Genomic DNA, 19,039 nt, shown 5'->3' with positions numbered 1-19,039 from the left:
TCCAGCCTCACAAGTTCAAGAACAAGGGCAAGTTTGATGGGAAGAACAAGGTTGTACAACACACGAACTTCAAGAAGAAGAATGACAAGAAGAAAGGTGTTTGTCATGTGTGTGGAGATCCTGATCATTGGGCTCCTAGTTGCCCTAATCGCTATGACAAGCGTCATCTTGGGAAAGGTGGCAAGACCGCTAATGTTATCATTGGAGACACTGACATGAAGGATGCTGGGTATGGTATATTTCCCACTATTCTTTCAGTATGTCATTCTCCTGATTGGTTAATTGACACAGGTGCTAATGTGCATGTATGCGGTGATATTTCCATGTTTTCGTCTTATCAGACCACAGGGACTTCCACCGTGCTGATGGGCAATGGTTCAAGTGCTTCTGTTCATGGTGTTGGCATGGTCGATCTGAAGTTTACTTCGGGGAAGATCGTGCGGCTGAAGAACGTGCATTATGTCCCCTCCGTCAATAAAAATCTTGTTAGCGGATCTCTTCTGTGTAGAGATGGCTACAAGCTTGTCTTTGAGTCAAATAAATGTGTAATATCCAAGTATGGAACCTTTGTTGGTAAAGGCTATGAGTCAGGAGGCCTATTTCGTTTATCCTTGTCAGACATTTGCAATAAAGTTGTTAATCATGTTTGCAATAATAGTGAATCAAATGTGTGGCATTCACGTCTCTGTCATGTTAATTTGGTTGCATGTCACGATTAGCGAAGTTGAACTTAATCCCTAGTTTCACCACTGTCAAGGGATCTAAGTGTCAAGTGTGTGTGCAAGCTAAGCAACCTCGTAAGTCTCACACGACCGCGGAAACAAGAAATCTTGTACCACTAGAACTCGTACATTCAGATCTATGTGAAATGGATGGTGTTTTGACAAAAGGTGGAAAGAAATATTTCATGATGTTAATTGATGACTCCACTAGATACTGCCATGTGTATCTTCTGAAATCTAAGGATGAGGTTTTGAACTTTTTCAAGATCTATAAAGCTGAAGTGGAAAACCAACTTGATCGGAAAATCAAGAGGCTTAGGTCCGACCGTGGTGGAGAGTATTTTTCCAATGAATTTGATGCATTTTGTGAGGAACATGGTATAATCCATGATAGGACGCCTCCCTATTCACCTCAGTCAAATGGGGTGGCCGAAAGAAAGAACCATACTCTAACTGATTTGGTTAACGCCATGTTAGACACATCGGGTCTTTCCAAAGCATGGTGTTGGGAGGCGATATTGACTGCATGTCATGTCCTAAACCGAGTTCCCACAAAGAACAAAGAGATAACTCCATTCAAGGAATGGGAGAAGAAAAGATTAAAGCTCTCTTATCTACGAACTTGGGGTTGTTTGGCGAAAGTTAATGTGCCAATTCCAAAGAAGCGCAAGCTTGGACCAAAGACAGTGGATTGTGTTTTCCTGGGATATGCCTTTCATAGCATTGGTTATAGATTCTTGGTTGTAAAATCTGAGGTACCTGACATGCATGTCGGTACGATCATGGAGTCAAATGATGCGACTTTCTTAGAAGATATCTTTCCCATGAAGGATATGGCTACCTCATCTAATCACGAGATGCCTAGTTCATTGAATCAGGAACCAGTTACAATTACTAAACCTGCCATTTCGATGGAACACTTTGAAAATCCTGTGGAGGAGAATAATGAAGTTCCTACTAGTAGCAAGAGACAAAGGACCGCTAAGTCTTTTGGTGATGATTTTTTGTGTATCTCATATATGACACTCCCAGTTCTATTTCAGAGGCCTATGCATCTGAAGAAGCTGACTACTGGAAGGAAGCGGTTCGTAGCGAGATGGATTCCATCTCGGCGAATGAAACTTGGGAGATAACTGATCGTCCTTATGGGTGCAAACCTATAGGATGCAAATGGGTATTCAAGAAGAAGCTTAGGCCTGATGGTACTATTGAAAAGTACAAGGCTCGGCTCGTGGCTAAGGGTTATACCCAAAAGTAAGGTGAAGACTTCTTTGATACTTACTCACATGTGGCTCGACTGACCACTATTCAAGTTCTACTTTCATTAGTTGCCTCACATGGTCTTCTCATTCATCAAATGGATGTTAAGACAGCTTTCCTAAATGGACAGTTGGACGAGGAAATCTATATGGAACAACCAAATGGGTTTGTACTAGATGATCAGGAAGGAAAAGTGTACAAGTTGCTAAAGTCTTTGTATGGACTCAAGCTAGCACCCAAATAGTGGCATGAGAAGTTTGAAAGAAGTTTAACAGCTGCAAGCTTTGTTGTGAACGAAGTTCACAAATGTGTGTACTATCGCCATGGTGGGGACGAAGGAGTTATCCTTTGCTTGTATGTTGATGACATTCTGATTTTCGGAACAAATCTGAAGGTTATTAAGGAGGTCAAGGATTTCCTATCTTATTGCTTTGAGATGAAGGATTTAGGAGTGGCCGATGTCATTCTGAACATCAAGTTGTTGAGAGACGATGATGGTGGGATTAAATTGCTTCAATATCACTGTGTGGAAAAGATCTTGAGTCGCTTTGGCTACAGTGACTGCAAGCCCTCTCCAACACCATATGATGCCAGTGTGTTGCTTCGAAAGAATCGAAGAATTGCTAGAGACCAATTGAAATATTCTCAGATTATTGGCTCACTTATGTATTTAACCAGTGCTACAAGACCCGACATCTCTTTTGCTGTTAGCAAACTGAGTCGGTTTGTCTCAAAACCAGGAGATGTGCATTGGAAAGATCTAGAGAGAGTTTTGCGTTATTTGAAAGGCACTGTGAATTATGGAATTCACTACACTGGGCACCCAAAGGTGCTTGAAGGGTATAGTGACTCAAGCTGGATTCAGATGCTAATGAGATAAAGGCCACGAGCGGATATGTATTCACTCATGGTGGTGGCGCTGTTTCTTGGAAGTCTTGCAAGCAGACCATCTTAACGAGGTCAACAATGGAAGCAGAACTCACAACACTAGATACAGCTACGGTCGAAGCTGATTGGCTTTGCCGGCTCTTGAATGACTTGCCGGTTGTTGAGAAACCTGTACCGGGTATCCTTATGAACTGCGACAATCAGACTGTGATCACAAAAGTGAGCAGCTCAAAGGATAACATGAAGTCATCAAGACACGTTCAGAGAAGGTTAAAGTCTGTCAGAAAAATGAGAAACTCTGGAGTTATTGCATTGGATTATATCCAAACGTCTTAAAATCTGGCAGATCCTTTTACTAAGGGTCTATCACGTAATGTGATAGATAATGCATCGAGGTGAGATGGATATGAGACCCACAATATGAGTTGTTCACAGTGATAACCTATTCTTTGTGATCGGAGATCCCGTGAATTAGATGTGGAAGACAAGTTGTTTGGTCAACTGAGAAGAGAGTATCCTTACTATTAACAATACCACTCCATGAAGATGCAATACTCTCCTAATCTGCATGGCAGGTTGATGCAGAACATCTTTTGAAGAACACACCTATATGAGTCTGATTGTTAAACGTTGCAATCTATGAGAGTAGGCTTCTCTCTAGTAAACTCATGAAAGGTCTCGGAGTATGACGCATAAGCTCCACCCGCGGGGAAGACCCACGGTAGCCCAGTATAGGTCAAGGCTTTGTGTGAAGCTAGATTTGCAGAAAACTTGCAGTTCAAGGCCCAGTCCGCTGTTCAAGTTGCTTACTAGTGTAGCATAGAGTTGTAGGTCGAAGTTCAACTTAACAGTCTCCACTGCAGTACTGGTATATAAAACAGTGTTTTAGAACCAAAGGCAAATTTTGTGTGCCTCTGGGATCTGGTGGGGGATTGCTGGAATTTTGTCTATTTTGGGCCAGCCCAATAGCAGTTTCAGAAATTCCTTATAAATCCTAGAGGCCCACGCAGCCCGTTCATGCAAGGCAAGAGGTGGAACTAAAGTTTAGTCCCACATTTCTAGTTTAGAGGGAGTTGGACCTCTTTATAAGGGAGGTTCTTTCCCCACATGTATGAGCATGAGAACAAGAGGGACATCCACGCGCGCTCCTCCTCCGCCGCTCGCCTCGCCATGCCACGCCTCGTCACGATGCGCCGCGGGTTGCGGGAATGAGCCGAGCCGATGTCTAAATTTTTTCCACGCACGATGGGTATACAAACGGTCACACAGGAGCTGAAACATTTTTGCTGTAGTGGAGATTGAATACGAACGGCCCACCTCTTCGCCTGCCGCATATTCGCTTCATCTCCCTTTGTTGCTTCACCTCCCGTCGCAGCCTGTTCGCCTCTCTCTCCTGTGCCTATATAAGAGAGGTCGCTCCTCTCCAGAGAGACGTATCAGAAAGACCATCTATCTCTCGCCACCAACTTCCTGAGCACTGCGTTGCTGCTACATTCTTCCCCATCTCGGCTTGCGGCGTGCATCGCAGGTCGGGACAGTAGGCCTCCGAACACCTCTTTGAGTCCTGTATGGGAGAAGGGCGATAAGGTTTTTGGGGAGTGCTCAACGCGACTACTGACCTTTTCGTCACGGATGCCCCGGACTCCGACGACTACTTCCCCGACGTCGACGAACTCCTCGACGACATGGCTGGCAAAGACACCGACCCCAAGTCCAGTGCTAATGCTGTTGTTGTCCCGTATGTGTTCTTCTCCTTTCTGTTTGAGGTCCTGCTACAGTTCCTTGTTCTAGTGTTTATCCTAGATATGTTAGGTTCTACTTCATATATGGAACTTGCCCTACTGTCTGCTCTAGATAAGCTTGGATGCAGTTCATATATGCAGATGTTATTTACCTTCTCTCTGTTAGATTGCATGACTAGTTTTATCCCTGTTATATTAGTCATGCTTTATCTAATATTTTGGTTAATAAAATCATTTGGTAAATTGCTCATATTTCCAACAAGCTAAGTTGAAATATGATGGCAGCAACTACATGGGCTGGGTGTGTAACTTGAGGATTATCCTCATTGCTGCATAGAAGAATTACGTCCTGGAAGCACCGCTAGGTGCCAGGCCTGCTGCAGATGCTACTGATGACGTTAAGAATGTCTGGCAGAGCAAAGCTGGTGACTACTCGATAGTTCAGTATGCCATGCTTTACGTCTTAGAATCGGGACTTCAAAGACGTTTTGAACGTCATGGCGCATATGAGATGTTGCAAGAGTTGAAGTTAATATTTCAAGCAAATGCCCGAGTTGAGAGATATGAAGTCTCCAACAAGTTCTACAACTACAAAATGGAGGAGAATAGTTCTGTCAGTGAACACATACTCAAAATGTCTGGGTACCATAACCACTTGACTCAACTAGGAGTTGATCTTCCAGTTGATTGTATCATTGACAGAGTTCTTCAATCACTGCCACCAAGCTATAAAGGCTTCATGATGAACTATAATATGCAAGGGATGGATAAGACAATTCCTGAGCTCTTCGTGATGCTAAAAGCTGCGAAGGTAGAAATAAAAAAGGAGCATCAAGTGTTGATGGTCAACAAGACCACTAGTTTCAAGAAAAAGGGCAAAGGGAAGAAGGGGAACTTCAAGAAGAACATCAAAAAGGTGCTGCTCAAGAGAAGAAACCCAAGTCTGGACATAAGCCTGAAACTGAGTGCTTCTACTGCAAAGGGACTGGTCACTAGAAGCGGAAATACCCCAAGTATTTGGTGGATAACAAGGATGGCAAAGTGAAAGGTATATTTGATATTCATGTTATTGATGTGTACTTAACTAATGCTCGCAGTAGCGCTTGTGTATTTGATACTGGTTCTTTTGCTCATATTTGCAATCAAAACAGGGGCTACGTATTAAGGAAAGATTGGCTAAGGACGAGGAGACGATGCGTGTTGGAAATGGTTCCAAGGTTGATGTGATCGTCGTTGGCACGCTACCTCTACATCTACCATCGGGATTAGTTTTAGACATGAATAATTGTTATTTTGTGCCAGCGTTGAGCATGAACATTATATCTGGATCTTGTTTAATGCGAGATGGTTATTCATTTAAATCAGAGAATAATGGTTGTTCTATTTATATGAGTAATATCTTTTATGGTCATGCACCTTTGCTGAGTGGTCTATTTTTGTTGAATCTTGATAGTGATGATACACATATTCATAATATGGAAGCCAAAAGATGCAAAGTTAATAATGATAGTGCAACTTATTTGTGGCACTGCCGTTTGGGTCATATCGGTGTAAAGCGCATGAAGAAACTCCATGCTAATGGACTTTTGGAATCACTTGATTATGAATCACTTGGTGCATGCAAACCGTGCCTTATGGGAAAGATGACTAAAACTCCGTTCTCCGGAACAATGGAATGAGCTACTGACTTGTTGGAAATAATACATACCGATGTATGCGGTACAATGAGTATTGAGGCTCGTGGTGGGTATCGCTATTTTCTTACCTTCACAGATGATTTGAGCAGATATGGTTATATCTACTTAATGAAACATAAGTCTAAAACATTTGAAAAGTTCAAAGAATTTCAGAGTGAAGTGGAAAATCATCGTAACAAGAAAATAAAATTTCTATGATCTGATCATGGAGGAGAATATTTGAGTTATGAGTGTGGTCTTCATTTGAAACAACATGGGATAGTTTCACAATTAATGCCACCTGGAACACCACAGCGAAATGGTGTGTCCGTACGTCGTAACCGTACTTTATTGGATATGGTGCGATCTATGATTTGTCATATTGATTTACCGCTGTCGTTTTGGTTTATGCTTTAGAGACGGCTGCATTCACTTTAAATAGGACACCATCAAAATCCTTTGAGATGACACCTTATGAACTATGGTTTGGCAAGAAACCAAAGTTGTCATTTCTTAAAGTTTGGGGCTGCGATGCTTATGTGAAAAAGCTTCAACCTGATAAGCTCGAACCCAAATCGGAGAAGTGCGTCTTCATAGGATACCCAAAGGAAACTGTTGGGTACACCTTCTATCACAGATAAGAAGGCAAAATCTTTGTTGCTAAGAATGGATCCTTTCTAGAGAAGGAGTTTCTCTCGAAAGAAGTGAGTGGGAGGAAAGTAGAACTTGATGAGGTAGTTGTGCCTTCTCCCTTATTGGAAAGTAGTTCATCACAGAAATCAGTTCCCGTGATTCCTACACCAATTAGTGAGGAAGCTAATGATGATGATCATGAAGCTTCAGATCAAGTTACTACCGAACCTCGTAGGTCTTCTAGAATAAGATCCGCACCAGAGTGGTACGGTAATCCTGTTCTAGAAGTCATGTTACTGGACCATGATGAACCTACGAACTATGAGGAAGCGATGATGAGCCCAGATTCCGTGAAATGGCTTGAGGCCATGAAATATGAGATGGGATCCATGTATGAGAACAAAGTGTGGACTTTGGTGGACTTGCCTGATGATCGGCAAGCCATAGAAAATAAATGGATCTTTAAGAAGAAGACCGACGCAGACGATAATGTTACTGTTTACAAAGCTCGACTTGTTGCAAAAGGTTTTCAACAAGTTCAAGGAGTTGACTACAATGAGACTTTCTCACCCGTAGCAATGCTTAAGTCTGTCTGAATCATGTTAGCAATTGCTGCATTTTATGATTATGAAATTTGGCAAATGGATGTCAAAACTACATTCCTGAATGGATTTCTGGAAGAAGAGTTGTATATGATGCAACCAGAAGGTTTTGTCGATCCAAAGGGTGCTAACAAAGTGTGCAAGCTCCAACAATCCATTTATGGACTGGTGCAAGCCTCTCGGAGTTGGAATAAACGCTTTGATAGTGTGATCAAAGCATATGGTTTTATACAGGCTTTTGGAGAAGTCTGTATTTACAAGAAAGTGAGTGGGAGCTCTGTAGCATTTCTGATAGCATATGTGGATGACATATTGTTGATTGGAAATGATATAGAATTTCTGGATAGCATAAAGGGATACCTGAATAAGAGTTTTTCCATGAAAGACCTCGGTGAAGCTGCTTACATATTGGGCATCAAGATCTATAGAGATAGATCAAGACGCTTAATTGGACTTTCACAAAGCACATACCTTGATAAAGTTTTGAAGAAGTTCAAAATGGATCAGTCCTGTGTTACAAGGTGTGAAGTTGAGTCAGACTCAATGCCCAACCACTGCAGAAGATAGAGAGAAAATGAAAGTCATTCCCTATGCTTCAGCCATAGGTTCTATCATGTATGCAATGTTGTGTACCATACCCGATGTGTGCCTTGCTATAACCATAGCAGGGAGGTACCAAAGTAATCCCGGAGTGGAGCATTGGACAGTGGTCAAGAACATCCTGAAATACCTGAAAAGGACTAAGGATATGTTTCTCGTTTATGGAGGTGAAAAAGAGCTCGTTGTAAACGGTTACGTTGATGCAAGTTTTGACACTAATCTGGATGACTCTAAGTCACAAAATGGATACATATTTTTATTGAATGGAGGAGCTATCAGTTGGTGTAGTTCTAAACAAAACATCATGGCGGGATCTACGTGTTAAGCGGAGTGCATTACTGCTTCGGAAGCAACGAATGAAGGAGTTTGGATGAAGGAGTTCATATCCGATCTAAGTGTCATACCTAGTGCATCGGGTCCAATGAAAATCTTTTGTGACAATACTGGTGCAATTGCCTTGGAAAGGAATCCAAATTTCACAAGCGAACCAAGCACATCAAGAGACGCTGCAATTCCATCCGTCATCAAGTGTCGGAGGGGGAAATAGAGATTTGCAAGATACACATGGATCTGAATGTTGCAGACCCGTTGACCAAGCCTCTTCCACGAGCAAAATATGATCAGCACCAAAGCTCCATGGGTGTTAGAATCATTACTATGTAATCTAGATTATTGACTCTAGTGCAAGTGGGAGAGTGAAGGAAATATGCCCTAGAGGCAATAATAAAGTTATTATTTATTTCCTTAATTCATGATAAATGTTTATTATTCATGCTAGAATTGTATTAATCGGAACTTAGTACATGTGTGAATACATAGACAAAACATATAGTCCCTAGTATGCCTCTAGTTGACTAGCTCGTTAATCAAAGATGGTTATGTTTCCTAACCATAGACATGTGTTGTCATTTGATGAACGGGATAACATCATTAGGAGAATGAGTTGATGGACATGACCCATCCGTTAGCTTAGCATTATGATCGTGTCAGTTTCATTGCTACTGCTTTCTTCATGACTTATACAAGTTCCTCAGACTATGAGATTATGCAACTCCCGAATACTGGAGGAACACTTGTGTGCTACCAAACATTACAACGCAAATGGGTGATTATAAAGGTGCTCTATAGGTGTCTAGGAAGGTGTTTGTTGGGTTGGCATAGATCGAGATTAGGATTTGCACTCCGTGTTTCGGGGAGGTATCTCTGGGCCCTCTTGGTAATACTCATCACTATAAGCCTTGCAAGCATTGTGACTAATGAGTTAGTTGCGGGATGAAGTATTACGAAACGAGTAAAGAGACTTGCCGGTAACGAGATTGAACTAGGTATTGAGATACCGACGATCGAATCTCGAGCAAGTGACATACCGTTGACAAAGGGAACAATGTATGTTGTTATGCGGTTTGACCGATAAAGATCTTCGTAGAATATGTAGGAACCAATATGAGCATCCAGGTTCCGCTATTGGTTATCGACCGGAGACGTGTCTCGGTCATGTCTACATAGTTCTCGAACCCATAGGGTTCGCGCGCTTAACGTTCGATGACGATTGGTATTATGAGTTTATGTGATATATAATGTACCGAAGGTTGTTCGGAGTCCCAGATGTGATCACGGACATGACGAGGAGTCTCGAAATGGTCGAGACATAAAGATTGATATATTGAAAGGCTATGTTTGGACACTAGAAAGGTTCCGAGTGGTTCAGGCATTTTTCCGGAGACTGGAACCCCCCGGGGAGTCAATGGGCCTTAATGGGCCATGGTGGAAGAGAGGAGGAGGCGGCCAAGGTGGGCCCCCCCAAGTCCAATCTGAATTGGGAAGGGGCTGCCCCCCTTTCCTTCTCTCGCTCTCCCTCTTCCTTCTTCTCCTACTCCAACTAGGGAAGGGGGGAAACCTACTCCTACTGGGAGTAGGACTCCCCCCCCCTTGGGTGCGCCATAGAGAGCCGGCCCTCCCCTCCTTCACTCCTTTATATACGGGGGAGGGGGCACCCCATAGACACACAAGTTGATCAAGTTGATCTTTTAGCCATGTGCGGTGCCCCCCTCCACAGATTTACACCTCGGTCATATTGTCATAGTGCTTAGGCGAAGCCCTGCGCTGGTAAATTCATCATCATCGTCACCATGCCGTCGTGCTGATGAAACTCTCCCTCGACCTCAGCTGGATCTAGAGTTCGTGGGACGTTACCAAGCTGAACTTGTGCAGATCGCGGAGGTGCCATACCTTCGGTGCTAGGATCGGTCGGATCGTGAAGACGTACGACTACATCAACCGCGTTGTCATAACACTTCTGCTTTCGGTCTACGAGGGTACGTAGACAACACTCTCCCGTCTCGTTGCTATGCATCACCTAGATAGATCTTGCGTGATCGTAGGAAAATTTTGAAATTACTGCGTTCCCCAACAACTCCGGGCTCCCTCTATCCTCATCCAGCCAAACTCACCTCCACACACCAGTTCCAAACTCTCAAGGTTTGTGTTATACAAGCTCGGCCAGGGAACTCCTGTCCTGCCTCGCTCCACGGATTCTCGCTTCCCTATCCAAACCTCATCTTTAAACGAGGTTCTGGACTTAATGCGATCCCTCGCCATTACAGAAGGATCGCTGTCGAACTATGCCCAGCCTGCACTAGGGGCTGAGAGCAGGGAATTTTACATCCCACCCACCACCCACTTCATAGCCACTGTCGAGGAATTAATCGACATGCTCGACTATGACTCCGAAGACATCGACGGTATGAACGACGATGCCGGAGACAAGCAAAGCTAGAACCCGCCGGTCACCGGATGCTGGACGGCTACTTCCACATATGACGTGTACATGGTGGACACACCTAAAGAGGATGACGACAATGGTGGGAAGGATACAGACGAGGACAAGCCTTCTGAGGCACCACCAAAACGCCGACGTCATCGGGGCCGCTCAAAATCGCGTCGCGACAAAGACAACAATACCAGCACTGGAGACAATAATACTCCGGAGAACACCGAAGACCAAGAAGCCCCTATCAAACAAACATCCGAACATGATGATTTGGAGGATGGGCAAGTCAACACCGACGATTCTATCAAGGACACGGGCTCGGAGGATATTAACTACGTACCGATCTCCAAAGAGGACGAGAGCCTTGGCGACGAAGAATTCATCATGCCAGAGGATCCCCTCGAACAAGAGCAACTTAAGTGCCAGCTAATGGCCATGGCGAGAAGCCTGAAACGGAAGTAGCAGCAGGTTCAAGCTGATCAAGATCTGCTCAATGACAGATGGACTGATATCCTAGCAGTCGAGGAACACGGACTCAAGCGCCCAACCAAGAGTTACCCAAAGTGCAAGCTGCTACCCCAATTCGACGACGAGGCCCCAGAGCCTGCACCGCCAAAGCGTAAAGCAGGCGACAGACCTGACCGACCACCACATGGCCGGGACAGAGTGGCAACTCAAGCCAAACACCCGCCTACACCACCCCGCCGTAAAGGTAGAGAGACAACAGCTGCAGGATACACTTACGACCTACGTCAGGACTTGGATAATCGAGCCAGTCAGACTAGATCAATATATGGATCAAGGGGGCGAGCCCCAGCGCGAGAAGATGACCATCAAGCCTGGCGCGACAAGCACAACCTCACCAGGGCTGAAAATCGCATACGGACTCCATCCGAACTGCGTTGGGACGTGGCCCGATATAGAGGCACCGCACACCCCCTATGCTGATGAGGTCATGAAGCACGAGTTCCCAAAAGGTTTTAAACCCGTGAATATCGAATCATACGACGGCACAACAAATCCCGTAGTATGGATTGAAGATTTTCTTCTCCACATTCACATGACTTGCAGTGATGATCTACATGCCATCAAATACCTCCCTCTCAAACTTAAGGGACCAGATCGACACTGGTTAAATAGCCTCCCAGAAAACTCTATTGGAAGCTGGGAAGACCTGGAGGACACCTTTAGAGACAACTTCCAAGGCACTTATATCCGACCTCCAGACGCCGATGACCTCAGTCACATAGTCCAACTGCCCGGACAGTCAGCTAGAAAATTTTGGACCCTGTTCCTAATAAAAAAGAACCAAATTGTTGACTGTCCGGACACCAAGGCTCTAACAACCTTTAAACACAACATCCGCGATGAATGGCTTGCCCGACACCTTGGCCAAGAAAAACCAAAGTCCATGGCAGCCCTCACATCACTTATGACCCGCTTTTGCGCAGGTGAAGATAGTTGTCTTGCCCGTAGCAGCAACAGTACCAGCGATCCTGGCACTTACGAAGCTAGGAACAGAAACGGCAGGCCTCGACGCAACAAAAACAAGCATCAGAGCAACACTAACAATGCCGAAGACACGGCGGTCAACACCGGATTCAGTGGCTCCAAGCCCGGTCAGCGGAAGAGGCCATTCAAAAGAAATAAATACGGTTCATCTAGCCTGGACCGAATACTTGATCGACCTTGCCAGATTCATGGCACCCCTGACAAGCCTGCTAATCATACCAACAGAAGTTGTTGGGTCTTTAAACAAGTCGATAAGTTAAAGACCGAACACACGGGGAAAGGGTCGCCCAGCGAGGACGATGATGAGGAGCCTCGCCCACCAAACACAGGGGGACAGAAGAAATTTCCCCACAAAATCAAGACGGTGAACATGATATACGCTACTCACATCCCCAAAAGGGAGCACAAGCACGCGTTAAGGGACGTCTATGCGATAGAGCCAGTCGCCCCAAAATTCAACCCATGGTCAGCATGCTCGATCACTTTTCATCGAAGGGACCATCCGACCAGTATACATCATGGAGGTTCAGCCGCATTGGTCCTCGACCCAATCATCGATGGATTTCACCTCACGAGAGTCCTCATGGACGGCGGCAGCAGTCTTAACCTGCTCTATCAGGACGCAATCCAGAGAATGGGTATTGACTCATCAAGATCAAGCCCACCAAAACTTCCTTTAAAGGAGTAATACATGGTGTCGAGGCCCGCTGCACGGGCTCAATCACATTGGAGGTCGTATTCGGTTTGCAGCACAACTTCCAAAGCAAAGACTTGATCTTCGACATTGTCCCTTTCTGCAGTGGCTATCACGCACTACTCGGACGAACTACGTTTGCCCGCTTTAATGCGGTCCCGCACTATGCTTACTTAAAACTCAAAATGCCAGGACCACGTGGTGTTATAACAGTCCATGGAAACATGGATCGCTCCCTCCGTACAGAGGAACACACTGCGGCCCTCACAGCAGAAGCGCAGATCGGCCTTATCAAGCCAAACTCCACATCGGCAGTCAAGCCACCAGACCCTGTCAAACGAGTCCGGACTACCCCGCAGAATGATAGTACAGCCCGTCAGGAGCTCGATTAGCAAGCCGGCCTTCGTCTTTGCCCCAATCAAGTAGCGGCGTATGCACGCGTGCTCATAACTATGCACTAAAAATACCATGGGCGATGATGGAGGCATATCAAGGATAAAGTCCACAATACGGCTCAACCGTACCTGGACCCCCATCTATCTTTTTCTTAAATTCATCTATTCTTTTCATGTTCTTTACAACCCACATCACCCTTTCTATGGTGTCAAGGGCCCTTTTTCCGGCTCCTTACGAAAACTTATTTATTAATCCTCTCAAAGGATCACCCCCGAGGCGAAAAGCAGCGTAGATGTACGGCGGAGTACCTAAAGAATCTTTTAAGATCACCTCCTCCCCTTTTCTAATACTTGTACACAACTTTCCTTTTAGCTCGGCATGTAAAATAGCCTTGATGCTTACAACATTATTTGTATAAATACATTTTGACGTATCAATCAGACTATAATGGAAACAGTTTTTCGCCCAAAACTATTTGGTACTGGCTTACCCGTATTTCTTCTTCTTTATCATCTGGTTGTCATGTACACCTCGGCACGACCTAAATCGCCAGGGGCTCCATCAGCCGCGTACATTTCTTAAATTTACCATAAGTCCGAACACTTTCACAAGTGCAATTCGGTGTCCCGAATCTAGCATTATATGCATCGGCTCCGAATCATGTCTTGGGTCAATAGTTGGGTTTCCCGGCTCCTGTGGTTGCTACCTTACGTTCTGATTGTTCGACTAAGGAAGTAAAGGGAGAACTACTACGATTGTGTTTCTGGTTAGCCGGATAAACACCTCAGTAGAGAAAGCCGAAAACTGACTGTCATGATGCGGCGAGAGCTGGTCAGCTATTCGCTGACTCAGTATAAATCTTTTGTGATTTTTTTCGTGTCGCACGAAGGACTGGTTTTTATCTAGTCAGGTGTCTACAACACCCGAGTTCGGATCACCGAACAATACCAGGGGTTGCGCCTACAATCTTATTGTCAAACTGCTATGGCTAAGTGAGAGTAATAAAGCTGCATAGTCTGATTTCCTGGTTCGCCGCACTAGCACCTCCTTCAAGGACCAAGTCGTTGGGTCAAGTGTGTTTTTGTGTTGTTCCGAACGCCCCCGTAGTATCTACGCGAGGGACTAAAGCCGACGACTGCCAACTCTCAGATTCAATAAACGGCCGCAACAGAGGATAAATAAATTCAGATAAAACAAGACTAAAATTATATAAACACCTTGTTTTCATTATACAAAGCTTGGGCAGCACAGATACATTCATTCAAACATGACGTCCTTCGAACACAGTCCCTCTATAATATGGGAGCCTTCCAGGACGTCGTTGAAATATTTCTCCGGCGTACAATGCTCCTTCCCTGCGGGCGGTCCTTCGGTTGCAAGACTGGTGGCATTCATCTTCGCCCACTGCACCTTGACACGGGCAAAGGCCATCTGTGCACCTTTGATACAGGCCGACCGCTTTACAGCATCAAGCCGTGGGCATGCTTCGACCAGCCGCTTCACAAGTCCAAAGTAGCTATTAGGTATGGGGTCGGTTGGCTAAAGACAGACTATGGCATCCTTCATGGCTAGTCCGGCCACCCTATGTAGCTCGGTCAGTTGTTTCAGTTGATCACTGAGGGTCACAGGATGCTCTAGCGCAAGGTACTACGACCAAATAGCTTCTCTGTTGAGCTTCCCTCTTTGGCCCAAAAGAAATCTGCAGCATCAGCAACACTTTGGGGTAGATCCGGAAAGGCTCCTGGAGAACTCCAAATGCGTGTCAGTAAGGTATACTTTCTCCTTATAATTTTGCTCTGCACGTTAAATGCCTTACCCGCTGCGATCTGCTTGGCCTCTCGGATCTCCTGACAGGCGCCTTGGGCTTCAATTCGGGCCTCCTTTGCACTTTGGAGCGCCGTAGCAAGTTCGGACTCTTGATACGACACCTTACGCTCCAAGGACTCACATTTGCTTATAGCATCAGCGAGCTCTTGTTGGACTTCATCCAACCTCGCCTCATGCTTTTGTCGGGCGGCTCGTTCCTCGTCCGCCTCCTTTTTGGCCTCAGCCAGCGCACTCTTGAGGGCTTCGACCTCAGACGTGTCCGCTATGAGCATAATCATAAAGTTTAGTTAGATAATAAACTAGAACTCTTGTCATTTAAAGATAAGTTTTTGCATCACATACCCTGCTTTTCCTCCAACTGCCGCTTTAGTTCGGACAGTTCAGTGGCATGCGAGGTTGCCGCTTGCATCGAAGCCCGTGCATAAAAATAAACATATATGTGTTGGAAATATGCCCTAGAGGCAATAATAAATTGATTATTATTATATTTCCTTGTTCATGATAATCGTTTATTATCCATGCTAGAATTGTATTGATAGGAAACTCAGATACATGTGTGGATACATAGACAACACCATGTCCCTAGTAAGCCTCTAGTTGACTAGCTCGTTGATCAATAGATGGTTACGGTTTCCTGACCATGGACATTGGATGTCGTTGATAACGGGATCACATCATTAGGAGAATGATGTGATGGACAAGACCCAATCCTAAGCCTAGCACAAGATCATGTAGTTCGTATGCTAAAGCTTTTCTAATGTCAAGTATCATTTCCTTAGACCATGAGATTGTGCAACTCCCGGATACCGTAGGAGTGCTTTGGGTGTGCCAAACGTCACAACGTAACTGGGTGGCTATAAAGGTACACTACGGGTATCTCTGAAAGTGTCTGTTGGGTTGGCACGAATCGAGATTGGGATTTTGTCACTCCGTGTAAACGGAGAGGTATCTCTGGGCCCACTCGGTAGGACATCATCATAATGTGCACAATGTGACCAAGGGGTTGATCACGGGATGATGTGTTACGGAACGAGTAAAGAGACTTGCCGGTAACGAGATTGAACAAGGTATCGGTATACCGACGATCGAATCTCGGGCAAGTACCATACCGCTAGACAAAGGGAATTGTATACGGGATCGATTGAGTCCTTGACATCGTGGTTCATCCGATGAGATCATCGTGGAACATGTGGGAGCCAACATGGGTATCCAGATCCCGCTGTTGGTTATTGACCGGAGAACATCTCGGTCATGTCTGCATGTCTCCCGAACCCGTAGGGTCTACACACTTAAGGTTCGATGACGCTAGGGTTATAAAGGAAGCTTGTATGTGGTTACCGAATGTTGTTCGGAGTCCCGGATGAGATCCCGGACGTCACGAGGAGTTCCGGAATGGTCCGGAGGTAAAGATTTATATATAGGAAGTCCTGTTTCGGCCATCGGGACAAGTTTCGGGGTCATCGGTATTGTACCGGGACCACCGGAAGGGTCCCGGGGGCCCACCGGGTGGGGCCACCTGCCCCGGGGGGCCACATGGGCTGTAGGGGGTGCGCCTTGGCCTACATGGGCCAAGGGCACCAGCCCCTAGAGGCCCATGCGCCAAGATAAAGGAAAAAGGGGAGAGTCCTAAAGGGGGAAGGCACCTCCGAGGTGCCTTGGGGAGGATGGACTCCTCCCCCTCCTTAGCCGCACCCCTTCCTTGGAGGAGGGGGCAAGGCTGCGCCCTCCCCCTCTCCCTTGCCCCTATATATAGTGGGGGAAGGGAGGAGCAATCCATACCTAAGGCCTTTGGTGCCTCCCTCCCTCCCGTGACACCTCCTCCTCTCCCGTAGGTGCTTGGCGAAGCCCTGCAGGATTGCCACGCTCCTCCATCACCACCACGCCGTTGTGCTGCTGCTGGATGGAGTCTTCCTCAACCTCTCCCTCTCTCCTTGCTGGATCAAGGCGTGGGAGACATCGTCGAGCTGTACGTGTGTTGAACGCGGAGGTGCCGTCCGTTCGGCACTAGGATCATCGGTGATCTGAATCACGACGAGTACGACTCCATCAACCCCGTTCACTTGAACGCTTCCGCTTAGCGATCTACAAGGGTATGTAGATGCACTCTCCTTTCTACTCGTTGCTGGTCTCTCCATAGATAGATCTTGGTGTTACGTAGGAAAATTTTGAATTTCTGCTACGTTCCCCAACAGTGGCATCATGAGCTAGGTCTATTGCGTAGATTCTTTGCACGAGTAGAACACAAAGTAGTTGTGGGCGTCGATATTGTTCAATATGCTTGCCGTTACTAGTCTTATCTTGATTCGGCGGCATCGTGGGATGAAGCGGCCCGGACCAACCTTACACGTACGCTTACGTGAGACCGGTTCCACCGACAAACATGCACTAGTTGCATAAGGTGGCTGGCGGGTGTCTGTCTCTCCCACTTTAGTCGGATCGGATTCGATGAAAAGGGTCCTTATGAAGGGTAAATAGCAATTGGCATATCACGTTGTGGTTCATGCGTAGGTAAGAAACGTTCTTGCTAGAAACCCATAGCAGCCACGTAAAACATGCAAACAACAATTAGAGGACGTCTAACTTGTTTTTGCAGGGTATGCTATGTGATGTGATATGGCCAAAAAGGATGTGATGAATGATATATGTGATGTATGAGATTGATCATGTTCTTGTAATAGGAATCACGACTTGCATGTCGATGAGTATGACAACCGGCAGGAGCCATAGGAGTTGTCTTTATTTATTTGTGACCTGCGTGTCAACTTAAACGTCATGTAATTACTTTACTTTATTGCTAACCGTTAGCCATAGTAGTAGAAGTAATAGTTGGCGAGGCAACTTCATGAAGACACGATGATGGAGATCATGATGATGGAGATCATGGTGTCATGCCGGTGACGATGATGATCATGGAGCCCCGAAGATGGAGATCAAAAGGAGCAAAGTGATGATGGCCATATCATGTCACTATTTGATTGCATGTGATGTTTATCATGTTTATACATCTTATTTGCTTAGAACGACGGTAGTAAATAAGATGATCCCTTACAACAATTTCAAGAAGTGTTCTCCCCTAACTGTGCACCGTTGCGACAGTTCGCTGTTTCAAAACATCACGTGATGATCGGGTGTTTTATTCAGACGTTCAAATACAACGGGTGTTGACGAGCCTAGCATGTACAGACATGGCCTCGGAACACATGCAAAACACTTAGGGTTAACTTGACGAGCCTAGCATGTACAGACATGGCCTCGGAACACGGAGACCGAAAGGTCGAACATGAGTCGTATAGAAGATACGATCAACATGAAGATGTTCACCGATGATGACTAGTCCGTCTCACGTGATGATCGGACACGGCCTAGTTTGACTCGGATCATGTAATCACTTAGATGACTAGAGGGATGTCTATCTGAGTGGGAGTTCATAAGATGAACTTAATTATCCTGAACATAGTCAAAAGGTTTTTGCAAATTATGTCGTAGCTCGCGCTGTAGTTCTACTGTTTGGATATGTTCCTAGAGAAAAAATAGTTGAAAATTGATAGTAGCAATTATGCGGACTAGGTCCGTAAACTGAGGATTGTCCTCATTGCTTCATAGAAGGCTTATGTCCTTAATGCACCGCTCAGTGTGCTGAACCCCAAACGTCGTTTGTACACGTTTTGATAACTACGTGATAGTTCAGTTAAACGGTTTAGAGTTGAGGCACCAAAG

This window comes from Triticum aestivum, chromosome 5B, assembly GCF_018294505.1.
Source record: "Triticum aestivum cultivar Chinese Spring chromosome 5B, IWGSC CS RefSeq v2.1, whole genome shotgun sequence".
Classification (NCBI taxonomy): Eukaryota; Viridiplantae; Streptophyta; class Magnoliopsida; order Poales; family Poaceae; genus Triticum; species Triticum aestivum.
This window is presented reverse-complemented; position numbering follows the sequence as displayed.